This window comes from Pseudopodoces humilis, chromosome 5, assembly GCF_049639895.1.
Source record: "Pseudopodoces humilis isolate 2021_Gansu_Grassland_sample_001 chromosome 5, ASM4963989v1, whole genome shotgun sequence".
NCBI lineage: Eukaryota > Metazoa > Chordata > Aves > Passeriformes > Paridae > Pseudopodoces > Pseudopodoces humilis.
Window position 1 is genome coordinate 9486018 of NC_142204.1, and position 27108 is coordinate 9513125.

Genomic DNA, 27108 nt, shown 5'->3' on the forward strand with positions numbered 1-27108 from the left:
GACAAAGCTACACATAATCATACAGAAAAAACCTTGATACTTGAATCCTTTTTGGGAACAGTTCTAGTATAGTATACACACTTTCCTCTTGTGCTGCTGATATATAAATTAAGGATAGAAGATACAAATTAAGTCAAACATGTCAGTGGAAAATCAAAATAAAAGTGCTTTCATTTGTCTCAGCTACCAAATTCTGACATGGAAAAAAAGCAAGAGAAATCTGGTAATGGCCATTATAAAAGATTAATTAAACTCAGGAATAATATCAGTAATAATAAATTGTAAAAAGGAACACATTTACTTCTACTAAATTTCAAAATGGAGAAAATGAGCTAATTAGAGGAATCTACATTTGGAGGGGACCATTTTTCTTCAGATAAAAAGAAAAGTGCAAAGTTACATGCACTAAATACTAATTCTCACAACCCAAAAGACACAGCTGTGTTTTGAAGACACAGCGAAATTGTAATTATCTAATTTGGCTTAGTAAGAGCTACTTTTTCTCTTTTTTTTTGCCCACAATACATTTATTCTTTCTGCAAAAACAGTGTAACAAATTCTAAAACAGAAAAGGAACATGCTACTGAGATGCAATACAAGAACACACTGATGATAAACATAACATACTTTAGGATTACTGCCTTCAGTAATCAAAACTTACATTAATCTGTACAAAGAAAATAGTATCTTGATAGTAAAAAGAAGTGATATCTTCAGTTTATTGACAAAACAGGAGCAGGCACTCTAGGCCCCAGAGCAGGTTTGAACACCATCCTGGAAAGAACCTCCTGAAATTCTGAGAATCTGAATGTTCATTTTTAGCATTACAGAAACAAACCAAATAACTACTAAGTAAAACTTTATAAAACCTATTGAATGTACCAACATTAATATAGAATACTGAGAAGGTTTTTTTAGGGAGTTTTTTTTTTCCCCTTTACATCCAAGAAGAAATTCAACCATCTGACTGACATATAATGGTCTTTCACTAGGATAATACCGCAGTAGAAGATTAACTTATGAAGAAAACAAGCTCTTAATTACTGTTGCTGTCTGCTGACAGAACTTCCATCAAACTGTTGAATTTTATAGTGCTCAGGCACACAGGCACAAACTTTTCTTTTTTTAATGGTATATCTTAGAAGAAGAGTGATAAAGATGGATGCTATTTAACCCCCCAAAAAGTCATGTTCTATAGCTACCTTTGGAAGCACTGCAGTCAGGTATAACAGGACACGAAACCTATACCATAGTATCTTTTAATTTTTAAATAATATTTTGGTGAGGCCGTGGTACAGGTTGACCAGAGAAGATGTGGCTGCCCCATCCCTGGAAATGACCAAGGCCAGGTTGGACAGGGCTTGGAGCAGTCTGGGATAGTGAAAAGGAGACCCTGCCCAGGGCAGGGGTGGAACTGGATGAACTTTAAGGTCCTTTGCAAGCCAAACTTGTCTATAATTCTATGATCTTATGTTTCTTCATATGGTATGGAACAGGAAAATTGCTGTAAGGTACTGTTTCACTGGCATAATGTTACATCTTTTTTTATTCTATGACTTTTAATGTACTGTTCATTAATTATCTATCTACTAGATACTGACACTGTTCTGTTCACAGAAGAGGTTGGGTAGGGAAATTAACCCCTTGTTTTCCCAATTCATCACAATGTGTCATTCACAACTCAGCTGCCTGCCTTTACTTCAGCCTCTTTATGCCACATCCTCTCAGAGAATGGCACAAAGGCTTATGTCCTCCTGCCCAGCCCACGGCTGGTGTGATCCTCACTGTCCTGCCAGTTCCTGATTAATCTCCATACTTCTCAGTATAAGAAAGACAAGGAGCTACTGGAGCAGGGCCTCAAAGGTGATGAGTGTGGAGCAGGTCTCTGATGAGGAGAGACTGTGGGCACTGGGGCTGTTTATTCTGAAGAAGTGAGGACTGAGAAGGGACCTCATTAATGCAGATATCTCAAAGGAGTGCCAAGAGGAGGAACCAGACTCTTTCCAGTGGTACCCATTGACAGCACGAGGAGCCATAAACTAAAACACGAGAAGTTTCTTTTTAACATGAGAAAGAACTTCTTCCCATTGAGGATGGCAGAGCATTGCAACAGCTGCCTAGGGAGGGTGTGGATTTTCCATGTCTAGAGACATTCCAAACCCACTTCTGTGCCACCCGCTCTCCATAACCCTCCTGGCAGGGAGGTTGGACTGGATGATCTCCAAAGATCCCTTCCAACCCTCAGGATCCTGGAATTCTGGGATGACACTGAATGGACGCCGCTGGTGCTCGGCCACGCACCGAGCCTACGGTCGGGCTGGGTGAGCAAACACGGACCAGGAAGCAAAGGGCAAGGAACAGAGGCTCCATCGAGGGGCGGGGCTGCTCCGGCATCGGCGGTGACTTCTCCGGCCGCTGGCCGGCAAGGACAGTGAGCGGCGGGGGCGGGCCCGGGTCCGGCCGGGGTGGGCAGCACCGCCCGGCGCTCCGGGGGCTCTTCGCGACTTTAGGAGCTCCCCAAACACAGACAGAATAGTTTAGAAGGTTTACAGAATAAATACTGCTTATTCTCCAACGGGCGCGTGGCGGGGCTTTCCACAAACCACACCCCGGTGGTAACAACGTGCATCTTTTATAAGGCAAAACGCACATGGACCCGCCTATCTAACCCATGCTCTCCGCCTACTTAGTGCATATTTATCCTGTGATGTAATCTTACGCAATGCTCCAAGCACAAGGTTTCCTTCATTAAGCAACTCGTATTGTAGAAGTTATCTGACGCCATCAGTTGCGTTTACACAAGGTGAGACAACCCAGCCTGGGGACAGAGAATTCAGCTCGGAGGTATCAAGGTGACCTCGGCCGCGGGGAGGCGGCCGCATCCACATCCGGGTGAGGCCAAGCCGGCGGACGGGGAGCTGTGGCGGGGAGCGGGGACCAGGCCGTGACGGGCGCTGGTCCCGGCTGGATCACGGCTCTTCCAGCCCCGGGTCATAGCCCCGCCCGCCGGAATCATAGCCCTACCAGCCCAGGTCACGGCGCTGCCCTCCCGGGTCACAGCCAGGAGCTGCACTGGCCGAGCGGGCGGCAAAGCCCGGCACGGCGTGGCTGTGGGGATAGGCCCTTCGAGGGCCTGCTCCACCTGCCGCCGTTCTCCTGCCTCCACTTGCTTGCAGCCTCCCCTGTTTCCTCCTACCTCCACCTGCCCTCTCCTGCCTCTTCCTGCCCCTTCCTGCCTGCACGTATTTGCACCTGCCTTCTTCCTTCATTTGCCCCCTCTCCTGCGTGACCCATCTGAGCCCTCCCTGTGCTGCAGCACTGACGGGCCTGTGTGGCACTGGTGGTCCTTAACGATGGGGCATAAGGGTCGCTACAAAAGAGGATTCTAGAATTAGTTCAGAGGAGCAGAAGGGGCCTGCCTTCCTTCCCTGTACCTTCCTTCTCTGTACCAGAAAATTGGTGTCCCTGTTAATGGGACAACCCTTGGAGTAGTTCTCCAAGGAGAGAGAAAATCCTGGCTGAGTTTTTTGCTCTTCTACTTCCAAGGCCAAACTATATATGGCCAAGTTTTAAAACATTGTCCAGAATCTTTTAGTTATGAAATACCCTGTGTGATTTTTCAGAAGTGTGTGGGTGTCTAATATTTTTTATTATAAATAGGGTTAGGTGTTGAAGTATTACTGAACATTTCTCAGACTCTTCAGGCATCTAAACCATTTTCTGTAAATCTGGTCTTTAAACATTTTAGGAGTTTCGAGGCTTCTAATCTGTGCAGTAGGGTTGATTGTGTCCTCTTGATACCTCAGCACCTGAGCCCACACTTCTACTCTAGGATACTGTCATGATGATCTCTGCCTGCAGCTTTGGTTCTTGTCCAGAGACTCTAGTTTATCTCATAAGCAATTTTTCTTTTCTATTTTAGCAATTCTTTTATCCTATCAATTGTACACTGGGAATGCATCTTTTGCCACCTTACTGCAGCATTTTAGTGGAACTTAGGATAGTTTTTGTCACAGTGCTTCAACACCTGTTTCAGTAGACTTGCTTAATAGTTTTTGTTCTCGGCACTTCCTGGCTGTTTGCCTTTCTGTTATTCCTATTTTGCTTTTCCACATATATTTTTTGAATATATGACCATGATCTGAGTGCCTCCACATCCATGGCTTGACTGTCTAAAGTAAATGTGGAAATGTAAAGTAAGATGCAAGTGTTGTAATTACTTCTTTGTTTTTCCTTAAGGAGCTCTCAGTTTCTTACTCCCTAATACTGGAATCAGACTGCTGACCGTCCTCAAACACAGACTGCAGGGCAGACAGTGTCTGTTGAGTGCAGTAGTGATCCTCATGCTGGTAGAATCAGAAAGAAGAAAATCAGAGTAGTATTCAAACATGTGATGCTCGGATGCTCAATGAAGGGTAGATAATCCCAGAGCCTTTTTTCAGAGCCTCTTGAAGAGATTCTTAAGAGTATTTTGAAAGAAAGACAATTAAATGCAGGAGATAAATTCATGTGCTCTGTGCCTCAGTGTGTCTGTGTGAATAGTTCCACCAGTAATGCTTTCTGCTGTTAGTCTGGGACATTGAAACTGAGATGGTGTTTTACTGTAACTCAGCTGAGGGAGTAGGTGAGTCATGTGCACACCAGATTGAGACAACTGGCATTAAAATAGGGTCTGTCACCTTTGGATTTGTTTTTATCCAAATCTTTCTCTGATCATTGCTGTAATTAAGTTTAAGGCTTCCTACCAGTTTGATTCTACCTGGAATGGTTGAAAACTGAGCGTAGCAGATGACAGAAACCTCCATGAGGATTTGGAGACACAGTGATCAGTCTGTGCCTCACTAGAACTCCCACTGCAGTTTCAGTCCTTCCACAATTAGTTGGGAGCTCCTTGACTGTCTTCTGCTTGTCTTTGAACATTATGGGCTGTTGGGCCAGCTCCTTCACATTTCTTTCCAAGTGACACAACTACTGCCAGAGCTTGGTGAAGAGTATCTGCTGTCTAGGCACTGTTAGCTGCTTCTGTGGTGTCAGGCTGATGACAGCCACACAGATTTAGAGGTGCCAAAATGCAATTATGCTATGAAACATATTTCTGGTCCAGAGGAACAATTGGATTGCACTCTTAAGGGCAATAACTCCCCAAATCTTTGCAGAACTGCTGACACAGACATCTTAAGTGTGCTGTATCTGTGAGTGCTTGGCTGGATTCATACTGAAAACCCAGCTTCCATGAAAGCTTGCAGCACCAAATGGAAAAAAGTTTGTGGTGTGATGGAAACATACTTTGTGTGAGTCCTTAAATGTTCACAGTGCCTTCCTGCCCATGTTCAGGTCCATGAGTTGTGATCTTGTGTGTGCAGGGCCCAGTATCCTCATGTGTGGTGTAATCTGCTGCTGTCCATCTGTGTAGTGCTTCATGCTCTAGTGCCCTTACAGAGAATTGTGAAAATTAACTTGGTCATAATAATGAAGGAGAAAAATTCTTGTTAAACCACTCTTGATAACTTTTTCAGCTGGTTTGGGTTTGTGGTTATTTTTTTGTTCTTGTTTGGTTTTGGTTTTTTGTTTGTTTTTTGGGGGGTTTTGGGGGAGTCTTGGTGGTTTTTATTTGTTTGGTTGGGGTTTTGGTTGGATTTTTGTTTGCTTTGTTGTTTGTTTGTTTGAGGTTTTTTTTTTGTTTTGTTTTGGTTTTTTGTGTAGGGCTTTCCCTCCAGTACACTCCAAGTCTCAGGCTACAGACTCTTAAGTCATGTAGACTAAAAAGTGGCAGATCTAAGTGGCAGATCATCTACAAAGTGTTTCAAGGTGACTTTCAGACACTGTATTTTAACATCGATTATGCTTCCTTACTTCATTACTTTGATATTTGTTGTAAATTTAACAGTGCATCAGAAATTCAAAGTGCAGGACTTGATTTTCTTTCTTCTGGCTCATACTTCTAATGACTTAAGATTTATGTGGAGATAATTCTTGCTGGTGTTAGTAAAAATAAACTAATTAAATTCAAGGGTTAGATTTATCTTTTCTGATAAGGCCTCTTGCAACCCTAATCTTCTCTCATCACTTTGCACTCTTTAAGCAAAGGTATCTGTTCTCTAGACCTGAATCTCCAGAAGTAGTTATATTTTTACAGATAAAAGTCAAGTGATTTGTAATTTTCTTAATGTAGACTTATATTATCTAAACTTTCTTAGCATACAGTAGGATTTGTATTACTTTGTCCTGAAAAGTTTGGGATTGATCAATGTGAAGAATTTTGCTTTTCTGACATAGCAGGCTTTTTTTCCTTTTCATTGTTCAGTTGGCAGATTTATTTTAGGTGTGACTGAAATGAATTCTGGGGGTTCTGTACACTCTTTCAATTAAACCATTAAAAATGTAAATTCCATTCTAGGGAGCAGTAGGAGAAACAGAATTACGCACCCATAAATTTCTTTTTAAGTAATCACAGAGGACTTTCTGAATTAAGAAAAAAGTGAATTAAGTTTTTTACTTACAAATACAAGTGGCAATGGATGTTCCTCAAGAGATTTTTAGGGATGTAATTGTTATAGAGTTCTTCCGCAGTTTTCCAGCAGCTTTATGTGACATCTGTGTCTGCCTTAAATTTGTTGGCATACATGAAGCTAAAATTTCCTATGATCACCTTGTTACAGACACTGCCTAGTAAACTTTCCCATCCTTTGAATCACAGCTACAGGAATGGGCATAATATTTATAAAGTCACTTTGGATTCTCAGAAAGAGAAATATTTATCATACCTATATAATGCCCATAAAATAAAAGGAGTTTTTTCTGTTTGTCTTTGGAATAATAAAAATTGAGGTTTTGAATGTTTTCCAGAGAAGAATTTGGAAATGGATTTAGCTTAAAATATGTCTTGTGTTATATTTGCAAAACTTCTAAGTTTGAGTTTTAAGAATATCAAGCATGTCAAAACTAAAGAGCTAATTTAATTAAAAAAAAAAGACTTAAAATCTCAGGCAGTTTGTGAAACTCTGAGGTCTATAAAAACTTAGTGAAAATGATACAGGGCTAAATCCTGATTTTTAGGGCTCCCACAAACAACTGTAGTAAGTTTTAGAATGTAGAGTTTTCACCTATTCAGCACTTTCCTTGATTAAAGAACCAAATTTGTACCTCCTTATCTGATAACATATGACACCATAATACTCAAATATTAATTTTGGCAAGATTTCACTTGCAGTGAAATGTAAGTCAGGTTCAGATCCATTCTTCCATAGACCCATTCTTCCAGAGGTTCCAGGAATATTCCTCTCATTTTAGTCCAGTCCTGGAAAAGATGACAAATTTTTGTACACATATATAAATTGATTTTAGGTGACTGTGCAACAGTAATGGTTGGTGCTATTTGTTTGCTTTTGGAAAAAGTAATTAAAATAATAAATGCTGGTAGCAGAGGTGGTTCCAAATTGACACTTTTGCTTCTCTTCATCTTTCCTCATGTAGCAGATGTATACAGGGCAAAGTAATCTCTGCTGGAGGGTAGGTTGCTTGTAGGAATACAGTTGGAATCTGGACTAAGGGCTGACAGTGTTTAAAACTTGGTATCTTTGGAAATGAATGATTTGGGGTGTTCGATCACATTTTGAAGTGCAAAACATCCAAACTCAAATTATTCTTGTGTAAAAACTAGTAATTTCAAGGCTGTAGCCTTAGATCTGTTACTAAAGCTATTACTTTTCCTTCAACAAAGGACTTAAAAGGGATTTAATGTGCTGTGTTATTTATAGAAAAGCAGTTCTCAGGGACATTGCTATCAGTGCTTGAGCATGCTGGCTGATTGTGTTTCAGTTTTGTACATACTGGAGAATTAAACTCTGGCTATGAACCATTGCATACACAGCCACACCAAGGCACTGTATCTTTTGATCTGAGTAGAAGATGAAAAATGGCAATTACCTCTTTCAAGTGAAATGAGTGTTTATGAAAATGGAGTGGAAATTCCATACTTCATTATGGATGCGATGGAAGGCATGTCCTGTGAGGAACAGCCAAGGACTTGGGTTCATCCAGTTTGGAGAGAGGGAGGCTGAGGTATACCCTCCATGAAGGTGGCTAGGCAGGGCAGAGGCTTCCAGGTGGTTGGTGCCCCAGGCATGTCCATGTCTTGGAGGCACTTGTACAATACCCTTCCTAATGAGCTCCGACTTTTGGTGAGGGCTCAGGCTGTTAGACCAGATGATTGTTGTAGGTGCGTTGTATCTGGAACTATTCTGTTCTGTGAACACTCTGGGGAGGGGATGCAGATGGGAGAGAGGATATTGAATAAATATGAACTGAAAGGCATGACAGATGCTTGCTCTAAGCTGTGGACTTTTCAAGAAAATCACTGCTGTAGACATCTTTGCTATTGCACATATGATTTGGGCATATCAGCAGGAGGCAGAAGTTATCTGGAAGAAGGTGAGCAGTTTAAAGGTGCTTCATCAGTTAATAACCATGCTCAAAAAGGAGAACATAATCTGCAGCAAAACAGGTGTTTTAACTGAACCCTGGAAGCAGTTCAACATATAAAGATGCAGCTGAACAAACTCCCTTTGTCTGGGAAGCAGAAACTAACAATCCATTACATCAATTCATAAGCAATTTGATCTCAATATACAAGATTATGAAAGTATTCTTTGTAACAACCATACAAGCCTTAAAATTCAAAGCCCATAAGTAATTTTTTTGTCTACTTCCCCGGTGTTTATGTTCAAGTGAAATAATTCCATGTAAAATTTGAAGATTTGAAATACAAAACTTGCAAAGGTTTAGAAATCATTTGCTTTTCTAAACTTCTGGTAGATTGTAAATAAATAAATGTACTAAATAATGTCCTAAATGTTATAAGTTCATTCTGTTTCCTTAATGTTTATTCTGTGTCTCCTTAAGGTTTCTGAATAAAGTGACTGCAGGTAAAAGCTATGCAGTATTCTGTGTATTGTCAAAACTTGGTCTTGTAGTTCTTTATTTCTCATTAAATACTGTGCCAGAACCCACTACTAGAATTTTTTTATCTTGAGGTGCATTTACAGAAAGATGGTATTGCTTTGCTTTGAATTTGTTTCAGTATCCATTTAGATGAAATACCTATGTTTTCATTTAAGTATCTTGTATTTATTGCAGAACACAGTGATGTATGGGATTTTTTAAAATGTCTGAGGAAAGGAGACCTACAGTCAACTTCTTTGTGCTAGGCTTGCTTTTTTCAAAACTTAAACAACACTTTACTATGTTACCATTCTTGAGCTTAGTGTGTGTATATAAAGAGAAATAAAGTGGAAATCCTGTCTCTGAGGATTGGAATTTGGTGTAGATTTAGATGGAAACCAAAATATTTTAACGTGCATTTGCCAGTTAAGCTTTTAAATGACTTTCCATGAGGTGCAGCTTCTGAAATAGTGTAACAGTGAGTTTCTGAATAGGTTTCCACATCATGCACATGCTTGCTTTTAGTTCATAAGTTGCCACAGTGAAAAATCAGTATCTTGGCCGGATCAGCTACAGACTGAAGGAAAGTTATACTTAGATTGAAATCATGGAATTTTTAAGGTTGGAAAAGACCTTCAAGGTGGTTGGGTTCGACCACTAACCTCACACTGCCAAATTCACCACCAACCCAGCTGCCACATCCACATATCCAGGGCTGGTGGCTCAGTCACTGCCCTCAGCAGCCTTTTACAGTGCTTGACAACCCTTTTGGGAAAGATTTTTTTCCCCCCAATATTCCATCTAAACATCTCCTGGTGCAACTGGAGGTTGTTTCGCCTTTTCCTGGCCCCCTTTCTCTGAAAGCAGAGCCTGACCCCCACCTGACTGCACTGTCCTGTCAGGGAGTTGTGGAGAACCAGAAGGTCCCCCCCTCAGCATCCTTTTTTCCAGATCAGATACTCCCAGCTCCCTCAGCCACTCCATTCACAACTCTCTGGGCCTGTTCACCCAGCCATTTATTTTACCCAACAAAGAGTGCACGTCCAAGCCAGGAGCAGCAAGGTCCTCCAGGTGAAGATGCTAGAAAAATATAAGTTTTACTAAAGTCCAGGTAGAAAAGATCCAAAGCTTTTCCCTCATCCAAAATGCATGTCATCTTGTCACAGAAGATCAGGTCAGATCCTCCTCTCTCTGTAGGTGGGAGGAATACTTGCTAATTCCAGCCAACTGGAACTTCCCCAAATAGCCAGGACTTCTGATAAATGATTGGAAATGGCTCTGTGGGCTCTCTCAGCAGCTTCCTCAATACCCTCAGGTGGATCCCAGCAAGCCATGTAGACCTGTGTGTGTCTGAGAGGCACAGCAGCATCTTCTGGATGTGAGGGTTCGTTCTGCTCCCTTTCCCTCTCTTCCAGCTTGGAGCTGGGTACCCTGGGAACACCTGGTCTTGCTACTGAAGACTGAGGCAAAGACAGCACTAAGTACCTCAGCCTTTTCCACATTCTTTCACACTATTATTTTCTGCTGCATCCAATGAGGATGGAGGTTTAGCCCTCCTTTTCTTGCTGTTGTATTTATAAAATCATTTTTATATTGTCTTTTACGGCGGTAGCCACGTTAAGTTTTAGTTGGATTTGGGCACTCCTAAATTCCTTCCTGCAGAACCTCATGCCATCCTTGCAGTCCTGCTTCCCCTCTGCTCTGTTGTATTTCCAGCAGACACCCAGTAAAAGGGCCAGTCCTTTAGAGACTGTTTCATCTGTCTCTTTGTCCTGGTTGGGTGGTCTGTAACACACTTCCACCAGGATATGTGGATATCTACCTTGTTCACCTTTCCTCTGATTTTTACCTGAAACACTATCTGCCCCCTGCCCCCCCCCCCTTTTTTTTTTTTCTTTGTTTTTTTTCCCACTGGACAAGTTCCTGCATTTTTGGTTAGCACTGATGGACAATAGCATTTTAAACTGACTCTGGAAGTAGTCTCAGAAACTGAGTTTAAAACCACTTTTGCTTAATCAACTTAAGAATGATTCTTACAGAAATTTAGGATTAATCGCAACGTGATGAATGATAAAACAAGATACTGATACTCTGGGACCAGATTAGTTTTATTATTAGAAGCTAAAAAATAGCTTTCATTGTAATATGCCAGTCGTGGGTGGGGAGACTAAACTCCACAACTCGTGCTCCAGGTGCTAATGAGACAAGCCTCGTTTGTTATTCAGAACTCACTTAAATACTGAATTCAAATCTCCCAGGCTATACAATCATTGGCTGGGATCTCTCTCCCTGCCTAGCTTCCTGGCCAGTGCTGTGCTTACTTCTCAGCTTGGATGGGGCGGGCTGAAGGTCCCCTTTAGCTTATTGTCTTAGTTTAGGGTAAATTAGGAAAGAAAACTCCAAATGGGGATTTCCCCAGGGAAATGCCCCTCCCCACTAACTGGTCCGGGAAAAGAAAAAAAAATTCCTTAGAGAGAAGTGGAAAAAGCTGTTTATTTAACAGAAATTGAGTAATATTAAATAATAAAACCTCTTGCTGTTCGATGGGATGGCAAGTCTAGGAAGAAAAGTCTTTTTCATGTGGTGTAGCTCGGCTCGCTCAGGTTCTTATCAGTCCCTCCGGCGCTGGAAAGTGCCGAGGCCCAGGCCCCGGTGGGCCACAGGCGTGAGCTCCCGGGGTTTGGCTGGGTGTTCAGTCCAGAGCAGGCTTGCACAGATCTAAGGAAATTGGGAAAAAAACAAACAAAGGTCTAGGGAACTCCTCTGCCTCAGCTAGCTAAAACTAACTAAAAGCCAGAGAGAAGCTCTGTCCCGCTGTCTGTCCGTGCTGCAGACACCACAGTCCAGGAGCGGGATGTGTGGGAGTGATGTTTTTCCTTAACATAAACTGCGCACTTCTTCTTCCTCCTCTCTTGCTCTCAAAGCCAGTCTTAAAGGTGCAGAACTTAATATATAACATAAACCAGACGATTGGGGATACCAGTATCATAAAGTCACCCCAGGACATTCCACCCCTTATCCCCATATCGTCAACTTATTATTAAAATTAATATATATATATTTTAACTTTACAACACATACATTATATACAGACAAGGGCATTTATTTATGATTTTTACTTAACTATCAGATCTCTCTGAGGTACACATTGTGTTGTTCTATCTTTCTGCATTATTTACTATGTGTAACTTGGTCCTTGAGCAAAAACAACTCTACGAATGGGTTTGTTTGTACTTGAAGTAGAATTGATCTAAACTGTCTTTCTTAACAAACTTCTGAGATGTACTGCTGGGACTTTGTCTCTGTCTACTTTATGTAGGGGCTCGGATTGGGCTGGGCCTGCTCGATTGGTGGAACTTCGGGTATTAACTATCTAGGTGGCCTTTGTTAGATGTTGCTCTTAATTTTTGAAAGATCTCTTACCTAACGCTTTCAAGGTAGTCTTTAACAGTTCATTGTACTTTTCTACTTTTCTCGCAGCAGGTGCATGGTAGGGGATATGGTACACTCATTCAATGTCATGTTTCTTAGCTCAGCTGTTTATAAGGTTATTCTTGAAATGAGTTCCATTGTCTGACTTAATCTTCTCAGGGGTGCCATGCCTCTAAAGGACTTGCTTTTCAAGTCCCAGGATGGTGTTCTGGGCAGTGGCATGAGGCACAGGGTAGGTTTCCAACCATCCAGTGGTGGCTTCTACTATTGTGAGCACGTAGCGCTTGCCTTGGCGGGTTTGGGGCAGTGTGATGTAGTCAATCTGCCAGGCTTTTCCATATCTATATTTGGACCACCGCCTACCGTACTATAGCGGCTTTAACTTCTTGGCTTGCTTGATCATGGCACACGTCTCACAGTCATGGATAACCTGGGAAATACTGTCTATGGTTAGATCCACCCTTCGGTCTCGTGCTCACTTATAGGTGGCATCTCTACTCTGATGGCCTGAGGTATTATGGGCCCATTGAGCTAGGAACAACTCTCTCTTGTGTTGCCAATCTAAGTCTGTCTTTGACACTTCTATCTTTGCAGCCTCATCCACCTGCTCATTGTTTCGGTGCTCTTCATTAGCCCTGCTCTTGGGGACATGGGCATCTACATGATGGACCTTCACAGACAGTTTCTCTACCCTGGTGGCGATGTCCTTCTACTCATCAGCAGCCCAGATTGGCTTTCTTCTGCGTTGCCAGTCGGCCCTTTTTTACTTTTCCAGCCATCCTCACAGAGCATTGGCTACTATCTATGAATCAGTGTAGAGGTAGAGTTTTGGCCACTTCTCTCTTTCAGCAATGTCCAGGGCCAGTTGAACAGCTTTGAGTTCAGCAAGTTGGCTTGATCTACTTTCTTTTTCAGTGGCTTCTGCGACCTGTCGTGTGGGGTTCCATACGGCTGCTTTCCACTTCTGGTTCATTTCTACGACGCGACAGGAACCATCAGTGAACAGAGCATAGCGTGTTTCTTCTGCTGGCAGTTGGTTGTACGGTGGAGCTTCTTTAGCTCGTGTCACTTGTTTTTGCTCTTCTTCATCAATGAGACTAAAGTTTTCACTTTCTGGCCAGTTTGTAATTATCTCCAAAATCCCAGGGCGATTTGGGTTTCCTATACGGGCGCGCTGCGTGATGAGGGCGATCTACTTGCTCCATGTAGCGTCGGTGGCGTGGTGGGTAGAGGGAACCTTTGCTTTGAACATCCACTCTAGCACTGGTAGTCGGGGTGCCAGGAGGAGTTGTGCTTCTGTGCCGATCACTTCTGAGGCGGCTTGAACTCTTTTATAGGCAGCTAAGATTTCCTTCTCTGTGGGAGTGTAGTTGGCTTCGGACCCTCTGTAGCTTCGGCTCCAGAATCTCAGTGGTCGGCCTCGAGTCTCTCTAGGCACTTTCTGCTAAAGGCTCTAGGACAGACCGTGGCTTCCGGCTGCAGAGTAGAGCACGTTCTTCACGTCTGGTCTTGTTCTGACTGGGCCAAGGGCTACTGCATGGGCGATCTCCTGTTTGATCTGAGCAAAGGCTTGTTGTTGTTCAGGGCCCCACTGGAAAGTGTTCTTTTTGCGGGTAACTAGGTAAAGAGGGCTCACAATTTGGCTGTACTCAGGAATGTGCATCTTTCAAAAACTTATGGCACTTAGGAAAGCTTGCGTTTCCTTCTTGTTGGCTGGTGGAGACATTGCTGTGATCTTGTTGATGACATCAGTAGGAATCTGACGCCGTTCATCTTGCCACTTTACTCTCAGGAACTGAATTTCACGAGCTGGTCCCTTAACTTTGTTCTTCTTGATGGCAAAACCAGCTTTCAGGAGAACTTGGATGATTTTCTCTCCTTTCTTAAAGACCTCTTCAGCCGTCGTTCTTCAGACAATGATGTCATCAATGTACTGCAGATGTTCTGGAGCCTCACTTTTTTCCAGGGCAGCTTGGATCAGTCTATGGCAGATGGTGGGGCTGTGCTTCCACCCCTGGGGCAGTCGGTTTCAGGTGTACTGCACTCCTCTCTACGTGAAGGCAAACTGAGGCCTGCATTCTGCTGCCAGAGGAATGGAGAAAAATGCATTAGCAATGTCAGTAGTGGCATACTACTTCGCTGCCTTGGACTCCAGCTCGTACTGGAGCTCCAGCATATCCGGCACGGCAGCGCTCAGCGGTGGAGTCACTTCATTTAATGCACGATAGTCCACAGTCAATCTCTATTCTCCTTCAGATTTACGCACAGGCCAGATGGGGCTGTTGAAGGGTGAGTGGGTTTTGCTGACCACTCCTTGGCTCTCTAGCTCTCGGATCATCTTGTGGACGGGAATCACAGCATCTCGAGTTGTTTTATATTGTCGGCGGTGCACTGTTGAGGTGGCAATTGGTACTCGCTGTTCTTCCACTTTTAGGAGTCTTACTGCAGATGGGTTCTCTGACAGTCTAGGCAAAGTGTTCAATTGCTTGATGTCTTCTGTTTCTACAGCTGCTATCTCAAATGCCCACTTAAGCTCTTTTGGGTCCTTAAAATACCCACTTCGGAGGTAGTCTATGCCCAAAATGCATGGGGCCTCTGGGCCAGTCACAATGGGGTGTTTCTTCCACTCATTCTCAGTCAGGCTCACATCAGCTTCCACTAAAGTAAAGTCTTGTGATCTTCCTGTCACACCAGCAATAGAAACAGATTCTGCCCCTACATATCTTGATGGGATTAGGGTGCACTGTGCACCAGTGTCAACCAAGGCCTCATATTTTCGTGGTTCTGATGTGCCAGGCTAACGAATTTACACAGTTCAAAAGACACGGTTTTCCCTAGCCTCTACCTGGCTAGAGGCAGGGCCCTTCTAAGCCTGGTTATTTTTTTTTTCTTGGGTATATGTCTTGGAGGTTTCTTTAAGGGAGTCAGACATGTCATCATCATACTTGTCAGTTTGACTACAGGCTACTGGAGCGGCTTTCTTTTTGGCAGAGTATTCTCCCTGAGTCTTGCTGTCTTCCAATTTAAGCATCTGTTTTGCCAGAGCAGCAGTAGATTTTCTATCTCATCTTTTCATGTTTTCTCCACAGTCACGTAGGAAAAACCACAGCTCAGCTCGTAGCTTTTTCTCTCTATCTGGGGAACTTCTGCGTTGAGTACCAGAGCTCCTGGTCTGTACTGCCGAGACTGGAAGGAGGTCCTCCCTGAGTTTCTTGAGATTCTCTTCTATTTTGTTTTGGAAGTTTTGCATATCTGTTCTCACAGCTGCAATTGTTGCCTGCATGGGGCCATGCACGGTATCTGCATATGCTCGAAGCTTCTTCGCTATATCCAGCACAGTTTCTTCCCGGTCATCCCGCTTCATTGTTGCTAAAGCAGAAGCGTATTCTTGTGGCTCAAGTCGAACAAGTTTTCGCCACATCACAGATGTACATGGCACCAAGTCTGGATTTCTAGTACTTAAGTTACTCACAAAGACAATCTCTACTATTGCTATTTCTCTCAAATGCTGAATGCTTTGTTCTATGGTTTTCCAACGAGTTTGCTGTATATAGAGATCGTCTGCACACAGATATCTTTGTGCCACGCTTCTTAGGACCCGTTCCCAGAGACTATAAGGGTCAGCCCCCCTCATCATCTCCTGGTCAATAACCGGATCGTGTGACAGGGACCCTAGATGCTTCGCTTCAGTGCCATCCAGAACTGTAGCCTCACCTGCAGCATCCCACAGACGGACTAACCAACTAATTATAGATTTATCAGCTCGTCGAGTGTAATTTTTTCTCAGGCCACGAAGGTCCTTCAGGGAGAAAGGTTCACCAGTGCCTTCTGATTTTTGATCAGTTGCTGGTCTTGAGGGTCCTTCCCCCGCATCACCATTATTATCATCTACTGGCCGATCGGTTTTGGTTTTGAATTTCATGCCTCTCGTGGCAGGAGCAACAGACACTGGCTTAGGCTCACTGTCTGGTTTGGCTGCTGGCTTGGCTGCAGCCTGAGTGACTGGGGTAGTTGCTGATTTATCTGCCTGCCCTACAGTATCTAGCAGCGTGCGATAAGCATACGCTAGGGCCCAGCTTATTGCAATGATATTTTTCTTCTTAGAATCATCACAGCAATTCTCTTCCAGATATTTCCTTACTTCATTTGGGTTCTGAATTTGTTCACGTGAAAATTTCCAGGCTGGGGGATCAGAAAATTCTTTCAGAGTCCGGCTCATTCTCTCTTATTCTCTACACTACTCAGGATTTCCCACACCTGAGTCTACTTCTGGGGCAGGGGTCTCGTTGGCTCTTCTGGATATCTCAGTCCTTATTCTAGAGAAGTTGCAGACCATATAGAGGAAGCTCAACAGCTGAACTACCAGGAAAGTGACCAGGAATGTGGTATCCTTAACACTCAGGGGAAACTGGATATTCTCAAAGAGGGACATAACAGATTCAAAGGAGAAGAAGGAAAGAAAAGGCTGAAAAGCCTCATCTCCTGGTTTTCTTTTAATAAACTGTGTGCAATTACCAATAAACTTCTAAAATGTGTTACTGGGACTGGGAGGCAGGGTCGGGCGAAGAAACCATAAACCAAACATATCTGACAGAAACTTCAGTAGTTTTATAAATTTCTTATAAATCATTATCACCGAGCTTAGCACAATAACCATTCTAATCCGTGCCCCTCTACTGTGAAAGAGGGCAAAGACAGGTATTAAAACCTCAAAAACTTTTAGGGACCAGGTCTACATGAAGGCCTCCACTTCAAGAGACATTATGTATCTAAACAACATGGCTACTGACTGCTTTATTTCAATACAGAATAAATACAACTAACACTCAGTACAGGTTTTTCTACTTTCTCTTGCCCCACGTTGGGCGCCAAAAAAACTGTATTTGTCTTAGTTTAGGGCAAATTAGGAAAGAAAACTCCAAATGGGGATTTCCCCAGGGAAATGCCCCTCCCCACTAACTGGTCCGGGAAAAGAAAAAAAAATTCCTTAGAGAGAAGTGGAAAAAGCTGTTTATTTAACAGAAATTGAGTAATATTAAATAATAAAACCTCTTGCTGTTCGATGGGATGGCAAGTCTAGGAAGAAAAGTCCTTTTCATGTGGTGTAGCTCGGCTCGCTCAGGTTCTTATCAGTCCCTCCGGCGCTGGAAAGTGCCGAGGCCCAGGCCCCGGTGGGCCACAGGCGTGAGCTCCCGGGGTTTGGCTGGGTGTTCAGTCCAGAGCAGGCTTGCACAGATCTAAGGAAATTGGGAAAAAAACAAACAAAGGTCCAGGGAACTCCTCTGCCTCAGCTAGCTAAAACTAACTAAAAGCCAGAGAGAAGCTCTGTCCCGCTGTCTGTCCGTGCTGCAGACACCACAGTCCAGGAGCGGGATGTGTGGGAGTGATGTTTTTCCTTAACACAAACTGCGCGCTTCTTCTTCCCCCTCTCTTGCTCTCAAAGCCAGTCTTAAAGGTGCAGAACTTAATATATAACATAAACCAGACGATTGGGGATACCAGTATCATAAAGTCACCCCAGGACACTTATCCAGGGACATGTTCAGGCATGAACTAGGCTAGCTGAATAGGATTTGTGTTATGGTCAGATTCACTTTGTCCAGTCCAGGCCAGCTGTACTGTGAGAATACTGTGACATTTCATAAATACTTTTTCTAGTTAAAGAGTGCTTAAAAAGTGTGTGATACAGGTATTTGACTTCCATCATAATGAATGTACCTGAGATTTAGTTAAATTGTCCTTACAAATGCATTTATGAACTGCCTTTAATGTTTATAAAGAGGCCTGACTTGCCCTCTTGTTGGGGTTGAAAGAACAATATCGGTTTAATAATCTTTAAGTGGAAAAGAGACAACTAATGTGCTTGAAAATTTCAAAAGCTCAGGCAAATTACACTTATATTTGGAAAATATTTCATTTAAATTGACTGTGTGCCCTGAAGACTTTGCTATACATAGATCCTTTTTGTTTTACTATCTAAAAATAAGTGTGTTCTTGTCTTCTTTATATATATATATATATATATATATATATATATATATGTCTATGTACACACACCTGTGTTGCCCCAGTGGTACATTCACAATTGAGCAAAGTTAGTAGTTTTTTTCTTTGGATTTTGTTTTGTGTTTTTTTCTTTTTATTTTTTATTATAGCAAGCAGAAATAATATCATATAAATCCCTAGTACTTTCAGAGCACACCTTTAGAAGTTAGGCACCTTTGTCATTCATTTATAAGGGACCAAGGTAATATTGTTAGGAAAAGAACTTGTCAGTAAAAGGTTTCAAAATGTTTTTACAAGATACTGGCTTGCTAAATTCCCTTAAATGTTGCAGCGTGGGGTCAATGGTAGGGTGCCGCAACCTTTCCAGAAGCGTCTCCAGGAAAGCCTCTTTGGTCAGCGCCACACACCCACACAGACACTCATGCAGCTGGACAGATATTGTTGGAGTCAGCAGCAAGGAGTAGAGAGAGGCCTTTGTATGGGTTCCACGAGGAGAGTTTATTCCCCCTAGCTCGTGAAGGGTCCAGGAACAAAGGGCCCAGAGCAGGGCTGTGCAACATCGATTGTACTAGGGGTGGAGAGCAACTGGGACCAATGAACTTAGGGCCGGAGGGTGGTACAGAGGAGGGTCCAGGGTGCCAGAGCCAACCAGTCTGAGGTAGGGGAGGGATCAGAGAACTCGGGCGAATAGGGGACCAAGGATGAGGGAAGGTTCTAGGGATAATGGAGGGTCTGAGGAAAGGATGCAGGGAAGGAACCGCCCAGGGGGAAGGAAAAGGGGCTGGCCAACAGGCCAGGCGGAAGGGTAGAACTGGAGTACAGGCACCATCAACAGGGATGGACTATAGGAGGCGCCTTAACCCTTAAATTATAGTGGCATCCCTCCAAGGGGATTTACCACTCTCCGGGGCAGAGGGCTCACAAATCCTCACACCTTAATGTATTCCAGACTGTGTTCAGGAAAGATGAAAGAGATTAATTTATTGAGTTATTGTGATGTGAACTGCATTAATGACATTATTTTAGTAAAACAGATGACTACTGAGTAGGAAGAGTGCTCAAAAACAGTTATAGAAAATGTAAATCACTTTTCATAAGTCATGATCTAGATATAGTATATGTAAAACACTCCAAAATGAAGTAATTCTCTTTCTAACATACTTGAATATTTTTTCTTTTAAAAAAAAGTTAACAAAGTTGTTGCAAAAGCAGAATACATTTTGATTTTAAATGGTTGTCTTTCATTAGCATCTAGGCTAAAACCTTTCCAATTTCCTCATGGTATAAAATACACCATGATCTGATTACAGTCTCTTGTTAATAAATAAGAGTTTTGTGGTTTTAGGTTAGTTTTTTTAAATTTTTTTTTATGCTAAATTTTATTCAGCATTGAATCCCATGGAAAAATTACTGTTTTAAAAAAATTAGGTGTATTTAACCTGATTTAACTCTACATGACTGCAGAACATGTGGTGTAGGTAAAGCTAACAAAGGATGGAACATTGACAGTGTCTTTGGTACAGCAGGGGCTAATGATTAGCTTTTGCTTATTAATCCAGTCCAGGTTCCTCCATAAGGTTTGAATTATAAACCCACACACCAACTAAAAAAGTGAGAGAAGGTTGAAAGGAGGCTAATATTCTCAGAGGTGAGTTCAGTTCTAGTCTTAAGCAAACTACAACAGGCAGGGTCCTGGTCAGAATTCTGGTGCAAGCCAGCCAGGCTCCCTCCTGGGCTCTCATGAAATGCATTGAGTTAGAATTTCTTTAAATTATTTTGGCATTTTGGATTAAAATAAAAAGGTTTTTTCTTTGTTATATTTAGTGAAATGGTTTACGATATTAATTTTCTGTGTAAGTTGTGCAGTGAGCAAGATTTGTCCTGGGGAAAGTAATCATTTGATTATAGGAATAACCTAACATACTCATAATATTGATTATGAGAGAAGGAAGACAGTTGTAAGTTTTTCTGTAAATTTTTATTTTTTTAGAATCATATATTTTAGAAGATGACTGGATTAGCTTGAAGTTGGCCATTCACATTTTTTTGTCAAAGCCTCTACAGAAAATTGTAGTTATCACCTGATACTTTAATTGCTAAATGCATTTATTTTAATTAGTATTGAATATAAATATAAGGCATTAATGGTTATTGTTTTAATATTCAAGTTTTTTCTTGCTGACTTTAGTCAAGCAGAACTTGGTTTCATTGGGAATTTTACTGACTGAAGACCATGTAATTGCCCAGTAATTAATGAAGTTAAAAGATATCACTCTATATGTAGTTTGCACTTTGGAAACCAAATATTCTGTTGCCAGTTTTTGCAGCATTGCCAGAAGGGATACTTTTGCATAGTAATTTCTGGATAGATTTCAGCAGTTTTCTTTAAATAGTACTGGTTTCAAAAGCCATTAAGGTCTGTGAATGTGTAAGGCCCTTGTTACCGTAAATAATTCCATGAATTCTCAAGTATATTATTTCTAATTTGACTGTGTGCTTGTATAAAAACCAAGTGTCCACTACAGCTTGTTACTATTTTGTTCTTGTACATGTATTCTATGTCCATGGAAGCTTTATATCTGTTAGGCATGAATTTATTTCCAATTTAGTAAAGCTCTTAGAGGACTTCTAAAATTGTGGGTTAAAATAAATTGCATGGGAGAAGGAAAAACTATTTTCTTTTAAACCAGGAAGATGTGGATCATTTTGATTTTGTCTGTTTGTTTGGGGTTGGGGGGGAGTTTAACTCTTCTTGAATGAGAAATAATTTTTGCTTAATTGTAAACTGATATATGATATTCCTGGTATCAGTGCTCTCCTCACCTACTTGGTCCTTAAATGTTCTGGTAACTTGCTGAGTATGGAACCTCTTAGGAAATGTCTCCCTCTTTCTGAGAAGGGCCTGGTAGTTCTAACAAATCTTTGTCAAAAGCTTTGGGCCTAGAGAAGAGCTGTATTCTGGAAATGCATAGTAGTCATAAAGAATCAAATTGAAGTGATAAATTATTTTAAAGTGTTGAGACCTGATTAAAAGAAAAGCATTTAGGTGTTGAGCTCAGATCCTGTTTTCACTCTGGCCTGATCTGGAATCTGTTTGCAGCTCCCTCGGTGTATTACAAAGGCATTGGTGGAAATCAGCCTTTTCTGTGAGAAATAAATATTTTTTTTTTTTTTTATTGCAACAGAGAACAAACAATTATGATAATATCCATTTGGTCAAAGGTCATGTGGTGAAAAGTGTTGTGTTGCATTGCATGCTTAGGAACAGACCAAAAACAAAGATGAAAAAAAGAAAGATAATGTGCAAAAACATTCTGGCAGCAGTGTTTTCTGTTGGAAAGCACATCGGTATTTTCATTTTATTTGATTATGAATTGGGAGTTGGACAATGTGAAACCTCCTCAGTTTGCTTCATAAGAGTCATATGTAAATGAATTATAAGTCACATTGTGAGTTGCTTCTTCATGAACCGAACCATCTCTTTAGGAGAGTATGGAAAATCAAACTACTCTGCTTAATATGTGAACAAAAAGTCATCAAGTCTTCTTTTTAAGTATTAGTAAAGGAAGAAAAAGGTGCAATGATGATGCATTCTTCTTTCTGTGTGGGAGGGAGAGTAATATTGGGCCTTTTCTGCTTCTAACAGTATACCTGAGCTTGCAAAACAAAGGTTTAAAAGTTTTTTTTTAATGACCAGTTGTGTTATATTTCAGTATTTGCATTAAACTTCCATAAAATCTGAATTTCTAGTAGGTGACTGGGGGGAAATGAATATTACTAGCATGTCTGTTATTTAAGGTTTTCTTTTTCAAGACCAGCAACTGAGTCATATAAAATCAGAAAGACTTGAAAATCTGAGACATAATTGTTATTCTTTTTGATAATATCATGTCAGAGAAATAGCTGAATATCTTTTTTCTTGCCTTAAATTAATACCTTTCCCTGTAAGAAGTGCTGTACTTCCAGGGTTTGGAGGAAGCTGAGGGGAGTTGTTTTATTAATTGGAAAAGTGAGTCTTCCAGTCCATTAGGAGACACAGAGAAATTATAAAAGAATGCTGTGTATTTTTGTTGAATACAATCCTTTCTTACATAATGTATTTTTTTAGTATAACTCTGTTTTACCATGTGCTTCTGATTTTGTGGGTTTTTTTGGTTCCTTGTTTTTTTTTAAAATATCCATGGTCACGTGTCAGCTTTTCTAACATAAGATTAGAATGATAACCTGTAAATGCTGACATTTCACAGTTTCTGTGAACTGTCTATATGTAACCTAAAGAGTGTCTTTTTCATAGTATTTAACTATCAGGTGTACCGATTATCCTTTATATTTAGACCTTTAGTATCCTTTTTTACTTTTAATTAGTTTCTAATTAATTTAATTTAATTTTAATTAATTTTTAATTAATTAAGAAAGCCTCTTTCTAAGTTCATCACAAGATGATCTACAGAATTTTTAAAGGGTTTTTTTTTTTCTTTTTTTACTTTAGAAATTCTTCATCTGGTGAAGGATTGTTGGTTTTTAGAATAAGTTATTCACTCAGCACCAGATTTTCCTAGGCAGTGCATCCAGCCAAAACCTGGTATTTCCCTGGGTTTGTTTTTGTTTAGTTGGGTTTGTTTTTTTTTTTTTTTCCCTGTAAAGCACATATTCCGTCTTAATGTGAGAGGTCTTGAGCACTCTTTTCGTAACATTAATGACATTTATTTGTGCAAGTTACCACACATCCATTTGAGCATGCATTCAAAGACTTAGATTTTTGTTTGACATGTTGCTATATTAAATTGTGTTGCTATGGTGCTTACTGTTACTAAGATTGTTTCAAACCTTCTATTCTGACATACCTGTTCCATGACAAAGTTTGCTTGAGGCAGAACTTGATGCCTTTTACTCTTGGAAAGCTTCTTGGAAAGAGTGCTTTACCTCTTTTTAAGTTCTGTTAAAGCACATTACTGTGATTTGCAGGTAAAAAAGAATTCATTGCATTTGCTAATGCTGCTTATTAACAGGAACATGGAGAAGCAGGAGAATTTCAGTTGTCAGTCTGAGTTCTTGAAGCTCAATAATATTTTAAGTGGGAATGCATTTGAAACATATGACCATTTTGTTTTTTGCTTTTAAACCCTCCATTTCTTAAGCTTATCAGACGTGAATTGTAGAAGAAAGGCCACAATTTGTTCTAGCATTCCCAAACCCTTAACAGGAGGTGTTTCTGTACCCTTTATTTGCTTCTAAGTAAAAAGATTGTGTTCCTAAAGCTGCACTGTGCAAAAGTCAAGTGTATAGTTGGAGTGCCTGGTTGCATGAACTTCTTGGAGCTGATATCAGCTCTTCTCTTGAGAGAGAAGCCCTGAATTACAAAGAACTGTGTCTGTTAAGGCCAAGAGGAAGATAAAGGCTGAGACTCCTGAAACTGGCTCAAAGAGCCATTGTTTCATTATGAAGCATTAGACTTTTTTTTTCAGAAGAGTTGTTATTTGTAAATGTCTTACTACGTTCATGAACAAATGATTCTTAGGAAAGATTTGGAATAAATTAATAAATTAACAAAGTAATTTATTAATTCCAATGAAGAAGTATCCCCATGCAGTTTTGCTTTCTTGTCAGGATTTTTTTTTAATGCCAAAAGTTCACCTCAGCCTTTTTCAAGAAACATTTCTGTTGAGTACAAAGATTTATATATGACATTTTTTTCTTTGAACTCATGGTGAAAATATTTCATAGAAACACAGAATCATAGAATGGTTTGGGTTGGAAGTGATCTCAAATCTCATTTATTTCCAACCCCCTGCCATGGGCAGGGACACCTTCCATTACCCCAGATTGCTCGGAGCCAAATCAAACCTGGCTTTGGACACTTCCAGGGATGGGGCAGCCACAGCTTCCTGGGCACCCTGTGCCAGGGCCTCACCACCTTCACAGGGAAGAATTTCTTCCTGATATCCAATCTAAGCCTGCTCTCTGTCAGTGTGAAGCCTTTGCCCCTTCTCCCGTCACTCCAGGCCCTTGTCCAGAGTCTCTGTCCATTTTTCCTGTGGGCTCCCTTCACGTACATTTCATAAGGCTTTCACTCCTTTTATTCCTCCTACAGCAATGAAGATTCTAGAGCTACTCTTTCTCGTTCATGCTCCTCTCTTGAGATTGGTTCTGTCATCAGCAAACCCAGTCATAAATGATCTTGGACAGGTGTTGGTAGCTATGAAGAACAATGTCAAAAGTGGATTCACTTTTTTCTTTTAATGATACTGTTGTGGATCACACTGAATACATTGAAACAGACCAGCCATGGAAGGGGCACTTGGAAGTTTTCTAATCCAAACCGCTGTGTAAAGCAGATCTGGTTAGAATAGGTGGGTTAGGGCCCTGTCCAGTTAAATTCTTTGTGATCATCATCAGGAATTAAGAGTCTGTTGGCAGCCTGTTCTAACATCTGGTCACAATTTTTACTATTCCAACTTCTGTCCTAAGGGTTTTGTCCTAATCCTAGTGCAGCTCTGAGAACAGTCTGGATCTGTCTTTTAAAGGCCTTTGTCCAGTTTATGGGTTCCAGTAAAATGAGAATACTTTGTTATGAGTTTTTAGTCTACCATGGTCACTTTTTGTCAGACATTTGTGGGACTCATGGTGTCTGATCATTGTGACCTAATTAGCAGATGACAAGTTAGGCTTTTCTCACCTTTTTTTTGTTTGTTTGTTTGATGGTTTTTTTGTTTTTCTGATTTTGTTTGGTTTTTGCTGTTGTTGTTGTTGTAGAATACAAACTAAATTCCAGACTTCCGGATTATCACTAGGCTGAATCAGGTTTCAGAGACTGTTCTTCTTGACTTGATGTTGACTAATTATAGGTATTGTCTGGCTGTCAAACTTAACATGAATGTTTAATTCCAGTTCAATTCAAGCTGCTTTCTGAGATTTTTTTGGGGTGGATAGGGAGAAGGCTTGGTGAAAGGAAAGGGATTTCCTCCAAAGCACAGTATGCTTGAATTGTATCCACTTTGCCAGACTTCTCACAGAAGTTTATGTGGATTTTAAAATGTGTGGCTTTTGAAGTAAAGGATATTTGTGATAGAGAAAGCTTAGACAGGCCCATTAGAGAAATATAAAAGACAGCTAACTGTGATTCCTTATTTTTATAAAGCAAAAACTAGCCTTTCTATGTTCTGGTCAAAAGAAACCAATTGTGGTGAAGATTGAAGATCTAAGGTGAAGCCCTAGCCCTTATGTTCCTGAAACTGTTAGAAGTACCTTGAAAGTGAGAATATTATTTCTAATGATTATTCAAATTTCTTTAAGAAAGGCTATATGAAGCTATGGTGTTTAATTATACAATATAATTCTTTTTCTTTCTAAAAATATTTTTAACATTGGGAAAGGCAGTTATGGAAGTCTTATAGATTGTGTAAGATGGTGTTGCCACATGAAGCTAATACAAATGTTACAGCTTTTTAGGGTAATGTTTTGTTACTTGCACCATTGGCATGTGAAAATAGAGTTATTTCAAAATTACTGGTGATGCTAGGTGTGGAACATGATGTCGGTAAGATATGGAATTGTACATGCTTCTTGCAGGATCTGGATCTTTTACTTCAGGGAGTGTCCCTATAAAAGGACTAAGTGGCAAAAAGTTTCTTTCTTTCTTTCTTTCTTTCTTTCTTTCTTTCTTTCTTTCTTTCTTTCTTTCTTTCTTTCTTTCTTTCTTTCTTTCTTTCTTTCTTTCTTTCTTTCTTTCTTTCTTTCTTTCTTTCTTTCTTTCTTTCTTTCTTTCTTTCTTTCTTGTCTTTCTGTCTTTCTGTCTTTCTTTCTTTCTTTCTTTCTTTCTTTCTTTCTTTCTTTTCTTTTTTTCTTTCTTTCTTTCTTTTTCTCTCTCTCTTTCTCTCTCTCTCTCTTTCTCTCTTTCAATCTCTCTCTCTCTCTCTCTCTTCCCCCCTCCCTCCCTACCCTCCTTCCCCTTCCTTTCCTTCTTTTCCCTCCTTTCCTTTCTTCACTGAAGGAATTGATAGAAGAATTTGAGGTATTGTCATTTGGTTTACAAATTCTATTTTGTGTAAATTCATCCTTGACTTTTACTGTCAAATTCCTTAATGTGCTGTTCTCTAAGCATTGAAACCTTCTGGAAACTCTTCAGAGTAAATGGATCAACGGGTAGACCAGAAAGACGAATAGGAAAAGAAAATTCTGCTTGCTCCAGTGCTTGACTGCTGCTCCTTCTTATACTGAAGTCTCAGTCCTTGCATATGTTCTGAACTTGACTGTGTGTGGCTTTAGGCAGTGCCTGAGCTGGTCTTGCTTCTGGATTGGGTCTCATGAGTTGTTCTGAGAAGCTTTGCAAATTAAATTGTGATTCCTTTAATAATGTGATGCTTTTTTTGGGCTGTAGAAGAAAAGTTACAGTGGCCCAAGCTTTCATTTTTCTTAAAAGTACTATAGACTTGAGTAGAATCAATTGTAATATAAGCAACTACTTCTGTAAAATAGGTGGGTTTGCAACTGCTGACTTTTTTGTTTTTTCCATTTTTTTATTAGAAAAGTTTTAATATTATTATAATGTACTAAGTGTTTATTGAGTTGGTACTCACAGTGGAATAATAGAATAATTTTCGTTAGAAAAGACCTTCAGGATCATGGAGTCCAACCATTAACCTCCCACTGCCAAGTCCACCCCTGAACCACATCCCCAGGTGCCAGATCTACACGTCTTTTAAATACCTCCAGGGATTGTGATTTAAACAC

The 27108-nt window shown here is 40.7% G+C and overlaps 1 protein-coding gene across 5 annotated transcripts in view; it reads left to right on the plus strand.

The window, feature by feature from the left end:
- The first annotated feature begins 2663 nt into the window (after positions 1–2663).
- Positions 2664–27108, plus strand: part of CCDC91 (coiled-coil domain containing 91) — a 133885-nt gene continuing 109440 nt past the window's right edge. For all 5 annotated transcript variants that reach the window (XM_005533123.3, XM_014261666.2, XM_014261667.2 and 2 more), the window contains exon 1: positions 2664–2803. The gene's annotated coding sequence lies outside the window, so the exon portion shown is untranslated. The remainder of the gene's footprint in view (positions 2804–27108) is intronic.